This window comes from Acinonyx jubatus, chromosome F2 (assembly GCF_027475565.1).
Source record: "Acinonyx jubatus isolate Ajub_Pintada_27869175 chromosome F2, VMU_Ajub_asm_v1.0, whole genome shotgun sequence".
NCBI classification, from domain to species: domain Eukaryota; kingdom Metazoa; phylum Chordata; class Mammalia; order Carnivora; family Felidae; genus Acinonyx; species Acinonyx jubatus.
The window spans coordinates 65397687-65411365 of record NC_069394.1 but is presented as its reverse complement, the minus strand read 5'-3'; the positions used below and the strand labels follow the sequence as shown (position 1 = coordinate 65411365).

The 13679-nt window shown below is 38.7% G+C and overlaps 1 protein-coding gene across 2 annotated transcripts in view; it reads left to right on the top strand.

Moving 5' to 3' along the window:
• The first annotated feature begins 7537 nt into the window (after positions 1-7537).
• The window catches only part of SGK3 (serum/glucocorticoid regulated kinase family member 3), a 140630-nt gene continuing 134488 nt past the window's right edge, over positions 7538-13679 (top strand). For both annotated transcript variants that reach the window (XM_053208697.1, XM_053208699.1), the window contains exon 1: positions 7538-8172. The gene's annotated coding sequence lies outside the window, so the exon portion shown is untranslated. The remainder of the gene's footprint in view (positions 8173-13679) is intronic.

Below are 13679 nucleotides of genomic sequence, written 5' to 3'. Positions count from 1 at the left end.
GGCATCTGGGTAGCTCAGTCATTTAAGCATCCGACTCTTGCTTTCTGCTCAGGTCTTGATCTCACAGTTCGTGGAATGGAGCCCTGCATTGGGCTCTGCTCTGACAGCATGCAGCCTGCTTGGGATTCTCTCTCTCTCCCTCTCTCTGCCCTTCCCCCACTTATGCGTGCACGTTCTCTCTCTCTCAAAACAAATTACTTAATTAAAAAAAATTAAACTACATGAGGGGTGCCTGGGTGGCTCAGTCGGTTAAGCATCTTACTCTTAATTTGGGCTCAGGTCATGATTTCATGGTTCATGAGTTCAAGCCCCACATTAGTGGGGCTGTGCTGACAAAGCAGAGCCTGCTTGGGATTCTCTCTCTCTCTCTCTCTCTCTCTCTGCCCCTCCCCGCAATAAATAAATAAACATTAAAAAAAATAATAAAGTACATGAAAACTAAGTGGGTGTTCAAATGACCAGTTTCAAATTCAAATCCTGACCCCACAGGAAATCATTATCTATGCCAAGGGCTGGTAGAAGATGTAGGGGAGGGAGCTGAGAAATAGGTGATTCTGTGAAGATTAGTTGTTGGAACAGTTCTTTATTATATGCTTCATAAATTACTTAAACTAGTGTTTGTGAGGAGCGCCTGGGTGGCGCAGTCGGTTAAGCGTCCGACTTCAGCCAGGTCACAATCTCTCTCGCGGTCCGTGAGTTCGAGCCCCGCGTCGGGCTCTGGGCTGACGGCTCAGAGCCTGGAGCCTGTTTCCGATTCTGTGTCTCCCTCTCTCTCTGCCCCTCGCCCGTTCATGCTCTGTCTCTCTCTGTCCCAAAAATAAATAAATGTTGAAAAAAAAATTTAAAAAAAATAATAATAAATAAACTACTGTTTGTGGGTGAGAATTCTATTTTTAACTTCTACCTCTCTGAGCATAGTACCGTACCTGGCACATACTAGGTACTCAACAAAAGCTACTGAATGTAGAAGAAAAAGAACAAAAGACATTAAATTCTTAGATGACACCAAACCAGCATGCACACACATATAATTTATGACCTCCTATACTAATATATTGTACACATTGTAAACCAGAAACCCGAAATTTAAACACATGAAATAATCAATATATTTTAAATTATTTAATGGTATTTTATTAATAGTAGAAGAGCCTTTTTGCTTTCATTTGATGCTTTATTCCTTGGTAATTCATTACTTTTTAAAAATCTTGGTTTAACACCTTATGATATAGTGATTTGAAGATCGGGTACTAAGTTCAGCTTATTTTGATATTACATTTTAATAGCTGTCATAGCTGAAAAAGATACTTCAAAAAGCTATTTGGATTTAAATTGAAGAAATGCATTGTTGTTGGTTTCTACCTATTAAATTACTCATTTTCTTCTTCAGTCTTATCAACCAGTTCTGCAAAGGTTTTTACTGAAGTCTTATTAGTAAATTCTCATTTTCTCTGCTATTAATCAGCAGTTCTTGCAAACTAATTTAAAGGCGTTGCATTTTAGTTAGTTTGAGGCCCACTGAAATTACTTGAAAAATATTTAAAGAAATAAAAAATTGTTTCCAAAATTTTTAATTATGCGTACGAGTTTTAAAAGGACACACACACACACACACACCATTTTTTTTGCAACAAAATTACACACTGATAGAAATATTTCTGAACGTAATTTTCAAACATTCTCTAAAGTGTTTCTTTCTAAACACATGTACACTTAAAGGAGAGGGTGGATGGAGTTAGTCTCTCAGGCAGTGTTAAAAGTTTGCCTTAAAAGGAAAATACCACTCACCACAAAGTTAGGGAAATCTGGATCCCTTGTATTGTTGTCAGAGGAAAATGTATCATTCATCTTGATATTTATTTATTTAAGTAATAATAATAACCCGTGCTTATGTAGTGCTTATTTTGGTGGTAGATTTTCACATTTTTAGCTCATGTCATCCTCAGAACAACCCAGTACAGCAGATACAGTTATGCTCTCCAATTTACAGGTGGGGAAACTGAACCCCAGAGATGTTAAATAATTTGCCCAGGATTACATGGCTGGTCATGGCAGAACTATGGTCAGAACCAGGCAGTGTGTATGCAGGAACAATGCTTTTGACCCCAGGAAGTATCTTGGACACTTCAATAGAAGATAAAGAGTTTCCACGATTACTCTCCATCTCAGTACAAAGTATTATATATATTCTATTGAAAGGATTTTTTTTTTACAAAATTAACCACATCAATGACCTCCTATGCTACACAAAACTGCAATACACTGACGCTGGATAAAGGAGAGCTTCCCTGCAAGGGGGAAGCCCACCCTTCTCAGGATACCTCACAGAGCACATGAATGACTGCCTGACAAAGGACTGTATGAGCAAGCCATTGTCAATATGTATGTTAAATAAGAAAGCTTATCCTCTTTGTGTTTAGATAAAATAGACATTGGGGTACGTTCTTTCTAATCTGTATTAGATTGTCTTGAGCACCCTTAGGACATGCACCCTCCACCTTAGATGTTTTTGTCTTAACAAATATAAAATTCAAAATCACCAAGGAAAAGTACAGTTTGGATAAAATAGGTACGGGGAGTTTCATAGGATAATCAAAATAACTTCTTAAATATAATGCAAGAATACATAAATGGGTTAAATAAGCATTTAGAGTTCAGATTTTAAAATCTGATAATGAAGAAATGTAATTTTAAATGTGAGAATAATTTTAAGTTCCAATATAGGAGCGTGAATTGAAGAGCTGTGAGAGAATGCTCTCACTGTACTAAGGACTTACCTGATCTTTTATAGAGTTCCATGTCTCATACTCGGCATCTCATCTAAATAAGAACATGGAGTATTTGGAAAGAATTCATATGAGAGTCATTTCACATTTAAAAAAAAAAAAGAGGAGGGGAGGCTGGGTGGCTCAGTTGGTTGAGCATCTGACTTTGGCTCAGGTCATGATCTTGAGGTTGATGAGTTCAGGCCCCGAGTTGGGCTCTGTGCTGACAGCTCAGAGCCTGGAGCCTGCCTTGGATTCTGTCTCCCTCTCTCTCTGCCCCTCCCCTGCTCTTGCTCTCTCTCAGTTTCAAAAATAAATAAACATTAAAAAAAAAAAAAAAAAAAGACGTGAGGGAGGGGTGATGGGCTAAATGGGTAAGGGGCATTAGGGAATCTACTCCTGAAATCATTGTTGCACTATACGCTAACTAACTTGGTTGTAAATTAAAAAAAAAAAAAAAAGTGAGAAAAAGTTAAAGGGACTGAGGTTTATTCTAGAAAACCTAGAGAATTTAAGGGTTTCCCCGTATGTGAAGCGTTATAATCCCTTAAAGTCTATTTAAGTCTTTGACACATTTGGTGAGCCAGACACAGACTCCTCAAAGAATCAGTTGTGGAAATAACAGCAACACGCTTCTTTAAGCCAGGGGCTATTAAGCTTTTGCATTTGAAATGGGTTCAATCATTAATTGCACATAATTAACAGTAAATAACTGAGTCACCAAATGAATAGTGTTTAAGAAAAGCTATTATTTCCTACTGATAAGCAACTAAAATAATTGTTATCTTCAAAGTCCACCCAGTAGGTTTGAGCTCACAGGCCCAGTATGATTCTGAGGAACATCGTAACTGCTGACACAACTTATGTAAGTTATTGCCAACTATTTACAGATGTAGTTTATGTATGTAACAGACTAACCAGAGATCAAAACAAAAAAAGGAAAGAAAGAAAAAGAAAAAAATGAGAAAGAAAAAAAGGGTGTATTTTGTTCTTGATACTTATAATAACTAGATTGGAAGACAATGAGGTTTCCTTAATAAGGAAGGATAATGGTTTTACTTCAGATCTTAGCAAAATTTAAAGTAATTTCTAGCAACTATTTATCAAAAAGCTGTGCCAGCATTTTAAGGGTTCTGGTCTCTTAACACTTCCCCTGGATTTTTCTCAGGAGTCTAATACAGAAAGTGAAAAAGTCCGGTAATCTAAGAGGCCTTATATTTGATCCTAATGTAGTCTTGCTTTAAAATGGTTTTCACATTGTTACAAAACACACTTGAACTTTGGGCACTTCAGTTTTGAGTTTGAACATGGCTAATTTGGCCCAACAAAGATGTTGAGCTGTGGACCACTCCCACCCCCAACACACAGAATGAGACTACCCTGAACCATTTTCTAGATGAAGGAAACAAGTTAATTTGGCTCTGTGCCAAGGCAGTATAAAACAGTATCAATTTCAGTTCCCATGGATATCTGAGTTTTTTCTGCCTATACCTTGGGTGGCTTTGTGTTTTATTATATGGTTTTGCTCAGAAAATTCAATAAATTTGTCACTTTAATTCTCATATTCTTACCTATTTATAACAGGCTTTTCCGGGTTAATTATTTCCTGAGCCAATTCATGACTTGGACTATCCTTAAATTACCTTTCCAAGAAAAGTGGTTTTCATTTTTTTTGAAGCTGTGGGATACTGCATTTGATATACCAAAGGATAAGCATAGCTGGAAACTATAGCAACAACTCATGGTGTCTGACCCACTTAAGTAGATGAGTTTGTAGTAGAATGAAGGAAAAGGTGCTATGGAAGCAATACAAATAATATGAATCAAAAACATCTTTGCTTTTGTAATCATGTGGTTGGTAGCACTATTCTTACTTCTCTAGTCTTATTGATTTATCTGCTATAAAACAAATATTCCAATGAATGCTGGCCCTCATTTCCATTACCAACTGACTTATGAATGAATAGAAGCCATTCAGGTCCCGTAGCTGTCATTTTATCAATTTTTCTCCTTATGGGAAGTGGTATTTCTTATATTGTTATGCTCTTCAACTCTTCCAAAGTTACAATGAAAGAACTACAAACAACAGAGGACTTTATTATGATATAAAAAGTCATGATGGTTCCATATCAGGCACCAGTTTAGGGAAAAGGTTTCCCATTTTGAAAAGTAGGTAAAAACCAAGCACTGATCTCAGTGGAACATATTACCTAAAAAGAAAAAAAATGCTATATTACCTCCTTAGGTAGTTGTTTGTTTTTATTTTTAATATTCGGGTCAACAGTTTACAGTATCACCAGCCCAATTTTCTAAAGTTCTGAACATAACTATATCTTAATATTTCTTTTATGGTTTTTTTCCTGTTACTTTTAGGACTTCTACAAAAAAAAAAGAAGAAAAGAAAAGAAAACCTCTAAATGTTGACCATTCTTTAAACTAGCACAAAAGAAATATAAATATTGGCATTTTTATGTCTGTGTTAGAGCTAATAATAATGATGATGACAATAGCAGTCTACTGATGTTATGTTCCAGGCATTCTACTAAGTTCATTTGATCCTCCTAGCAATTTTATATGATAAACACTATTATTATCTCTGTTTCACTGAGGAGAGAAAAGTACTATTATTCTTATGTTACTGATGAAACCAAAGCTCAGAGAGGTAAAATAATTTGCCCAAAGTAGAAAGTGGCAGAGCCAGAACTGAAACCTGAGTCTATTCAATGCCAAAGCTTGTGCTCATAATCTCTACATTATAGATAAAACAGATAAACAAAATATTTGCCCTATCTGTATGGAGTCCTATTTTAAAAGAAAATATTGGAACCCATAGTCTAAACAAAATACTTTCTGTTTTAAAATTTTACTTATATGAAACCTTTCATTTTTAATTTTTTTAAAGTTTATTATTTTGAGGGGGGAGAGAGAGAGAGAGAGAGAGAGAGAGAGAGAACGGGGGAAGGGCAGAGAGAGAGGGAGAGAGAGAATACCAAGCAGGCTCTGCACTGTCAGCACAGAGCCCTACATGGGGCTCAGTCTCATGAATCATGAGATCATGACCTGAGCTGAAATCAAAAGTTGGATGCTTAACAAACTGAGCCACCCAGGAGCCCCAATTTATATGAAACCTTTAATAAAAGCATAAATATCAGCTAGACATTTAGCTGAACATTCAACAACTTTTCTTTTACAATATAAGCTTAAAAAGACATTGGAACATAAGGGAAAATGGAGATTTGATCTATATAGGTGAATATGATTAATCAAAGTTATCAGCCTTAAAGTGAGCCTTTAAAATTAATTTTAAGTGAAAACCCCTTTAGTATTAAGTTCGTGAATATATTTACAACCTCTAGTATTCTGAAGAAATCAAGCTAGTAAATTGTAGCTTTCTGATTATAAATGCAAAATAACCTATCTTATCAGTTGAATGTGGCTCATCTACCTTCTTGTCTTAAAATGTTGTAGGAGGTGGTGTGTGTGTGTGTGTGTGTGTGTGTGTGTGTGTATTCTTCATAGCAGGAAGACAGATTTATCCTGGAAATACAATGGTTTCCAGATGTTTGTTTTTTAAGAGGAAAGGAAAGAAGGAAGGAAGGAAGGAAGGAAGGAAGGAAGGAAGGAAGGAAGGAAGGAAGGAAGGAAGAAGGAGAAAAGAGAAATAAGAAAGAAAGGAAGGAGGAAGGGAGGAAGGAAGAAAGTTGAAATATGGTGATAGGTATGTATCTCTAAGGCGAGAATGATGTCATTCCATTTGGACTTTATTGACACAAAATTTCTTTTTGTCTGAGAAATTTTTCAGCAATGTGAATATGGTTTTAATTAAGAGATACACTGATCACTTGTTGATTTTGTTACAAGGGAGGAAATTCTGTAGCTTCTCTGTGCCTTATTGTGTGGATCACAGGGAAAACATACAAAGGACCATGGCAATGTATTGAACTGTATCTGTTGTACTTTATATCCATTTCCTTGTGCCACTGAAAATCATTGTTTAGAAAGTTCTGCAGGATTATTATATTTCAAAGTATAAAAATTCTGTATTACACATTCATTTTCTTTAAGAAGGAGAAAGCCATACTGTGTTAAATGACATTACAAATGAATATTCTTACCTTTACCTGTGGCTTAAATTTTTGAATATTATTTTAAAACATACGGAAATGTCCCCTGAATTTAGGGAAGCCACACATGAATGCCAGTTCCTCTATAACTACCTTTGGAAGTTTATTTGTTCATAGATTTATGGCACATTCTCTGGAATCATATAGTCTGAAGTATAGATGGTTGCCTCAAAATCTGAAACATGATATGGACGTGGGAAACTTTATATAGTTGTCTGAGTCTATCTTCAAGTGATACCTGATAAAACATTAAACTATAGTAGTGTTGTGGGGCAAACAACCCACTCTACCTCAAAATCCTAACCACCTTACTCCACTCCCACTGAATCATGTAACCCTTAGGTTTTCCACTCATCTTCTCTACCTCCCGCTATCTTACCTGGAAAAAAGGAGACGAGTAAGAGTCTAAAATGCAACTTCTATATTTAAAGAATAAGAAAGAGTCATAAGAAACTGTGAAGTGTGCCCTCATTTGACTTGGAGATTAATGGGCATGCAAAAAAAAAAAAAAAGTAAATCAGAAAAATGTGTGTAAATTTTTCTGTACCCAGGATCTGCCAAATTGTGAACTCTTTACCTATAAACACAAAAGCCAAAACGTTGCTGATGAAAAAGAAAAAAAAAAAAAGAAAAAAAGAAAACTTCAAATAATACTAAATGAAGCACAGTTGTTGCCCTAAATTACTCGGATACTCATTTCACTTCCCTGAGTTTCCAGTTTACACCCAGCCACAGGCCCACCAGGCCGCTCCTGGGGTGACTCTTACTCCTCTGGCGGTCCAGCGGTCCAGCTCGCTGCCTACGCCAGGGTCATCTTCACCGGGCGGCCGGGAGCGTTGGCCCACGCGGCTCCTGGGCCCCAGGGCGGCAGTCACTGTCAGCGAGGAGCCGTAGCCTCTAGATAGGATCCACCAGTGTCCCCAGAACTTTGCGTGCACGGCGAAGCGGGAGCCAGTCCGCGCGCTGTGGCCCGGGCTTTCGCCGGGGTGCACGGGGAAGAGAGAGAGAGCGGCTTTCGGCGGCCCGGCCCGAGCAGGGGCCGCCCAGCCTGAGTCTCCTGCCGCGCGCCGGCAGCCCCCGGCTCGGAGCGGGCGCCCTACCGCCGCGCTGCCGGCCGCCCGGCTCTCTCCAGCCGCCCGACACACTGCGGGAGGAGCCGCCGGCCGCCGTGACGCGTCAGGGAGGAAACGGCGGCGCCCGGCGGCCCTGCGGGGAAGGAGGAAGCGCGCGAGTGCGCTCGCCTCCGCCCCGCCGCACTAGGAGGCAGCACCGCGCGGACCAGGGTAGGTGCGGGGACGCGGGGACGCGAGGCGGGTGGGCCGGCCGCAGGGTCCGCGCGCGTCCGGTCGCAGTCGGAGCCCCCCGGGCGGGTGAGACGGGGCGGGGCGAGCGGTGCCCGGGCCTCGGCTGCTGCCTCTCCTCGAAGCAAACGTGACTTTTCGACCCCTCAGCCCGAAAACCTCCGAATTGGTCAGAAGGGCAGAAGCAATACCCCCCGCGCAGCCCCCGATTCTGAGAGTTGGTGGTTTGTGTTTCCTCGAGGTGAATTCGGATTCTTTTTGATTCCTAAACGCTCGAGCCTTGTCGGTGGACGGACATTGTTAACCCGTGCGCGGCCTCGCAGCTTAGACGAGCCGGGAACTGTGAAGGTGGGGGACCCCCTCCTGGAGTCGAAAGAGGGTGCGGGTCACCTGCGAGGATCAGGGATGGCGGAGGGCAAGGGAATCATTAACCTGTTGTCAGCGGATGGTAGTCTCAGACTAATGCGTTCCTGTCCTTAAGTTCTCTGTGATTTATTTAAAGCCTTTCCATCTCTTTTAAAGTGAATTTGGCTCTATTGGTTCCCTCAGCTTTAGCATTAATATGTACCATCTAGAGTGCTTTGAGATTTTTAGATTTGTCATTTTTAGTGGTGGTCAGTTGGAAAGGTAGAAGAGAGAAAGAGTTCATCTCTTGAGACTTAAACTCCATCATTTAATTTTGCACAGTGATTTCTGAACCATAAGTTGAATTTCGGTTCTGCACCAAGAGACTATATATTTGAGATGCAGGTACACTTGAGATGCAAGAATAAATACACAGCACTATAGTTTCTAAATCTTTATTTAAAAATATTAGAGTTTAGTGTGTTTTGATTCTCTGCTTTGTCTCTAGGTTGAGGATTTACCCAACCAATCTGGGAAGTGACTTATTTATTTAACAAACACTTAAATGGCTCTTACTACATGCTTGGGCTCCTTCTAAATGTTTTATAAATATTAACTCAACTTGTTAACTAAAAATACTAAATTGTAGCAGTTCTAGCAGTGAAGAGGTTGTGTACACTTCAGTTCCCCAAATGTCATTGCAAGAACTAGAAACATTAGAGGAAGTTTCAGGCATATTTTAGGACTGGGTGTGCCTTCTGGTGCACTTGGCTACCACTCCTGTAAGACAAGCCACCACCCCTTCATTCCCTGGGGGAAGGGAGTCTGGAGCTACAGGAATGAGACCTCTTCCTTTCAGATCTCCACCAGATCCCTAGTGTCTTCTATAAGATGGTCTTTCTCATCCACTATACTGTCCATCATTATTAGCTAACTCTGGAGAGACCAGAACTTCTCCCTTTTTTCAACTGCCACTACACTGAGCCTAATTTTGTTGTTAAAAGGAGCTTTGTTCCTAATCTGTTTGACAATTGATGAAACCATAGTTTAGTGAAATATACCATAAAATAGAATGTTTTGGTTTGTACACATCAACATAACAAATAATGCTCTGTGATTTCACTGCCATTTACTGTTGGTAATGTTGAGTTGATAGGTCAATCTGGTAGATGCCCATTTTGTGATTTGCAGACATATAGAGAGAATATTTTTCCAGAATAAAGTACCCTCTTCAAATGAGTCCTTGGCCTGATAGATTGTTACAGACCCAAAACGGTGAATCATGGTTTTTATCATTATGGTGATTATCAATTTGATGTCAAAATCTGCATGTTATACCAGCTTTCTCTCTTTGTAGCGTTTTCTCTCTCTCTCATTTAAATTTCCAGAGAGATTATTAAATGAGACTCTAAGCCTTATTTAATAGGTTTATGAAGTATCTCCTGGAAGTAGGAAGGCTCAGTTTCCTCTGATATAATTTATGGTACAACAGACAGTGGCATTCATGAATTCAGTTCAGTGAAATGACAACTAATACTTTCCTGGATTACAGAGTACTTCCAGATATATTTGTGAAGTTGGCAGCCATTTTTTTAAAAGTTTGTTTATTTATTTATTTTGGCGGGGGGGGGGGGGGAGAGAATTCCAAGCAGAATCTGCACTCACAGAGTCCAAGGTGGGGCTTGAAGTCATTAACCGTGAGATCATGACCTGAGCTGAAACTAAGAGTCAGACACTTAACCGACTCAGCCACTGAGGCACCCTTAGCAGCCATTTTTTATTCGTGCTTTTACAGATGAGGAAACTGAGGCAGAGAAATGTTAAAATGCTTTAACCAGTATTGTATAGCTAGTGGGAGACAGAGCTTGAATAGAGAGCAGGTGTGTGGACAGAGCTTGGCATGTGCCAGTCTGTAGTAAACATTGTGGATGAATGACTCCGAATGACTTCAGATTTCTTGCTCTTTCTAAACATTATGCCTCTCAAATACCATAATTGATTTGTGCCTAAGAGATTTCCAGGCCTATACCAATATCCCTCAGTTATTTCAAACAGTATCTGATACAATAAACATCTTGTCTACAAAAAGAGATGAGAATGCTTTTTGGACTCATTTCATAGGATTTATCCACTCTGGCTTTTGAAAAAGCAAATAGGTTGGTTATTTTTTTTTCCTCTAAAATATCTTCCTTTTTCCCTATGATGTGGAGATAGTTTAGATTGGACATATGGTTTCATTGTTTGTGTTGATAGCTTCCTTATCTCTCCCTGCTCATTTAAGGTCATTTTTAAGGACTACAAATCACTGTAGGTTTTCAATGTCAGTGAACTCAATTAAGCTACTTAGATTCAAACACAATGATCATAGAAACTGTCTTTTTTTTGCAGGGGTGGGGGGAAGCATCTGACGTTACTACTACTGAATTCTTTGAAATGTTGCAAGTCCTTTAGTATAAAGGAGCTTTAAAAAAAGTTTTTTTTAATGTTTACTTTTGAGAGAGAGAGAGAGAGAGACAGTGGGAACAGGGGAGGGGCAAAGAGAGAGAGGAAGACAGAATCTGAAGTAGGCTCCTAGCACAGAGCCCGATGCGGGGCTCAAACTCATGAACTGTGAGATCATGACCTGAGCCAAAGTCAGACACTTCACTGACTGAGCCACCTAGGTACCCCAAGGATCTTTTTTTTTTAAACAAACCAAAAAACCCCTCAACTATTTATATCCTTCCAGCCTAATCACTGAATCCTAACGTATGTGACCTCCAGATAGATAACCTTCAATTAGAGAGGAAATATGGCCATTACCTGGAGGGAGGAATTGAGAAGGGTATCATGGAAAAAAGAGAGAGGGGATGGACTTACCCATGAGGGATATTAGGTGGTAAGAAGCTCTTAATGAAGCCAGACTGAGTCATCTGCCTGTCAACATTCTTCTGTGTGGGGGTGGAATAAAATACTTTTGAAACCTGCCTTGTTTCAGAAACCACTTTACCTTTTCTGATCCTCATGTTTTTTCTCTCTCTCTCTTTTTAATTCATGTAAATTACTGACTAAAGTGCTGATTCATGAAACTTAAATTATGTAACATGTTATTCCTGACAGAAACAGCTCCCACGTTATTTTAAGGGACTCGGTGCTTCTGTTTTCCTTTACCTATTCCATTACCTATGGTGGCTTCTTTGTTCTCATTTCACTTTTTTTTTTTTTTCCTATTTCATGGAGAAAAGTAAATCTAAGAGGTGCCGATTCCACCTCTTGTAGTTCATGGCAGAGTAATTTTAACTCAGTACTAACTTTGAGTTAATTGTCTTGCTGAGGAAGACGACATGGAAATCAAATGATGAAGGCCGATTCAGAGCATCAATAAGGAAAATTTTATTACCTGTATGAAACAGAGCCAGGGAACTTTCAAAGGGAATTAGGGCAGTGTACAATATCCTTGCCCTTGTCCAGTTTCCCACAGCCTCTCCTATTCCCCACGTCCTACAACCTGTCTTGGTCCATCTCCTTGTAGTTAGCATTTCTTCTGTTACTCAAAACCAAAATCTGTTTTCCTCAGGTGGGGTTGGGGGTGGGGTGAGTGAAAGGAGGGTAGGAGGGTGATGATATAAAGGGAATTGTTGTAGGGTAAGAGATTGATAATGTGTAAGATGGAAGAGAGGAGATGTGTGGGTGAAGTAAGATATTTAGTGTGCTCTCAGGGTGGATTTGTGCAGAGTGCTGGCCCCTCAACAGGGCCATAACTATAAGGGAGACCTACATGTGATCAAAGAATGTCTGGCAAGGATTAAAAACATCTGTGATATTGTATGATATCAGCAGGCAGAGCTCGTTTTTACCACCAAATGCAGAAGTATCATTATAGGTAGCTGTTTCTTCAGGCTGTGTTAGAAATTTGTCTGCACATAATCAAAATGTAGAGGGCTGATTTAATGGCTTTTAACTTGAGAGGAGGAATGATTTGATAGGACTTTGCTGAGTAAAGGCCTGGATTTTGTACCTTTTTAAAGGCTTACTTTTTTTTGGAGAATGCCTGTAACTTTGAGATGATAATGTTATTTATTTTACTGTATTTACTGTATTAAAATACATTGTATTTATATTGCATATAGTAATGAATATGATTCATGTTAGTTGCTTCCATTCAGGTTCTGGATATATTTTCTATGCCAGTCAATACCAATTTTTTTTCTATAGGTAAAATAGACTTCATATACAATATATGCATACACAAAATTGGACTCATTGATAGACTAACCATTCCAGAGAGTGCTGGATGAGATGTCTTCAAGTACAGTGCGGTGTCACTAGGACTTGACTAATTGTTTGCTTGAGTTCAAAAATGAGAAGCACCTTTATTTCTCTAGTTATTTATTTCCCTGTTTTTAAAATAAAAATAGGTTAAAATTAACTTAAAATGATCTGGTTTCCAATTCAGCATCCATATATGCACACAAAAATACATATAAGACCAAGTGTATAGACTATATAATCTAATGCACATGTATATTATATAATATGACTAGCTAAGAAAGAATATAAGAATCCTATCCTTAGTTTCCCAAGAAAATGCTATACATCATCTTTCCCCCACATTTGTATTATTGTGTTGTATGTTTTCTAAACATTATTTTTGATTTACATCTGTGTAATTCAAAGGTATGCATGCCCTTAAATTTAAGCAACTGAGAAGTATGTTACATAAAAAATAAGTCATCTCCACTCAATCTTACCTACAAAGAGAACCACTGCCAGTTTTTATATCCTTCTAGACTTTTTCCCATGTTTATATAAATTTGTGTATCTGTAAATGTACATTGAGGGTTTTTTTTTAATGGTAATCATTCTACACAATTTGTTTTTTTCTTATTTAGTACTTGATCATGGACATCTATAGATGTAGGTAAAATTTGAGTTACATAGTTAATAATTTATCCATTTTCTAGTTCCAGTATTTATATGCTCCCTCTTTTGTGTCTTTTAAAATATATTTAAATCACCAAAGTAATACATTTTTTTCAAGAAAATTCTAAAGAAAAAGAGAAAATGGGGGCGCCTGGGTGGCTCAGTCAGTTAAGTGTCTGACTCTTTATTTCATCTCAGGTCATGATCTCATGGTTCCTGAGTTTGAGCCCTGTATGGGGCTC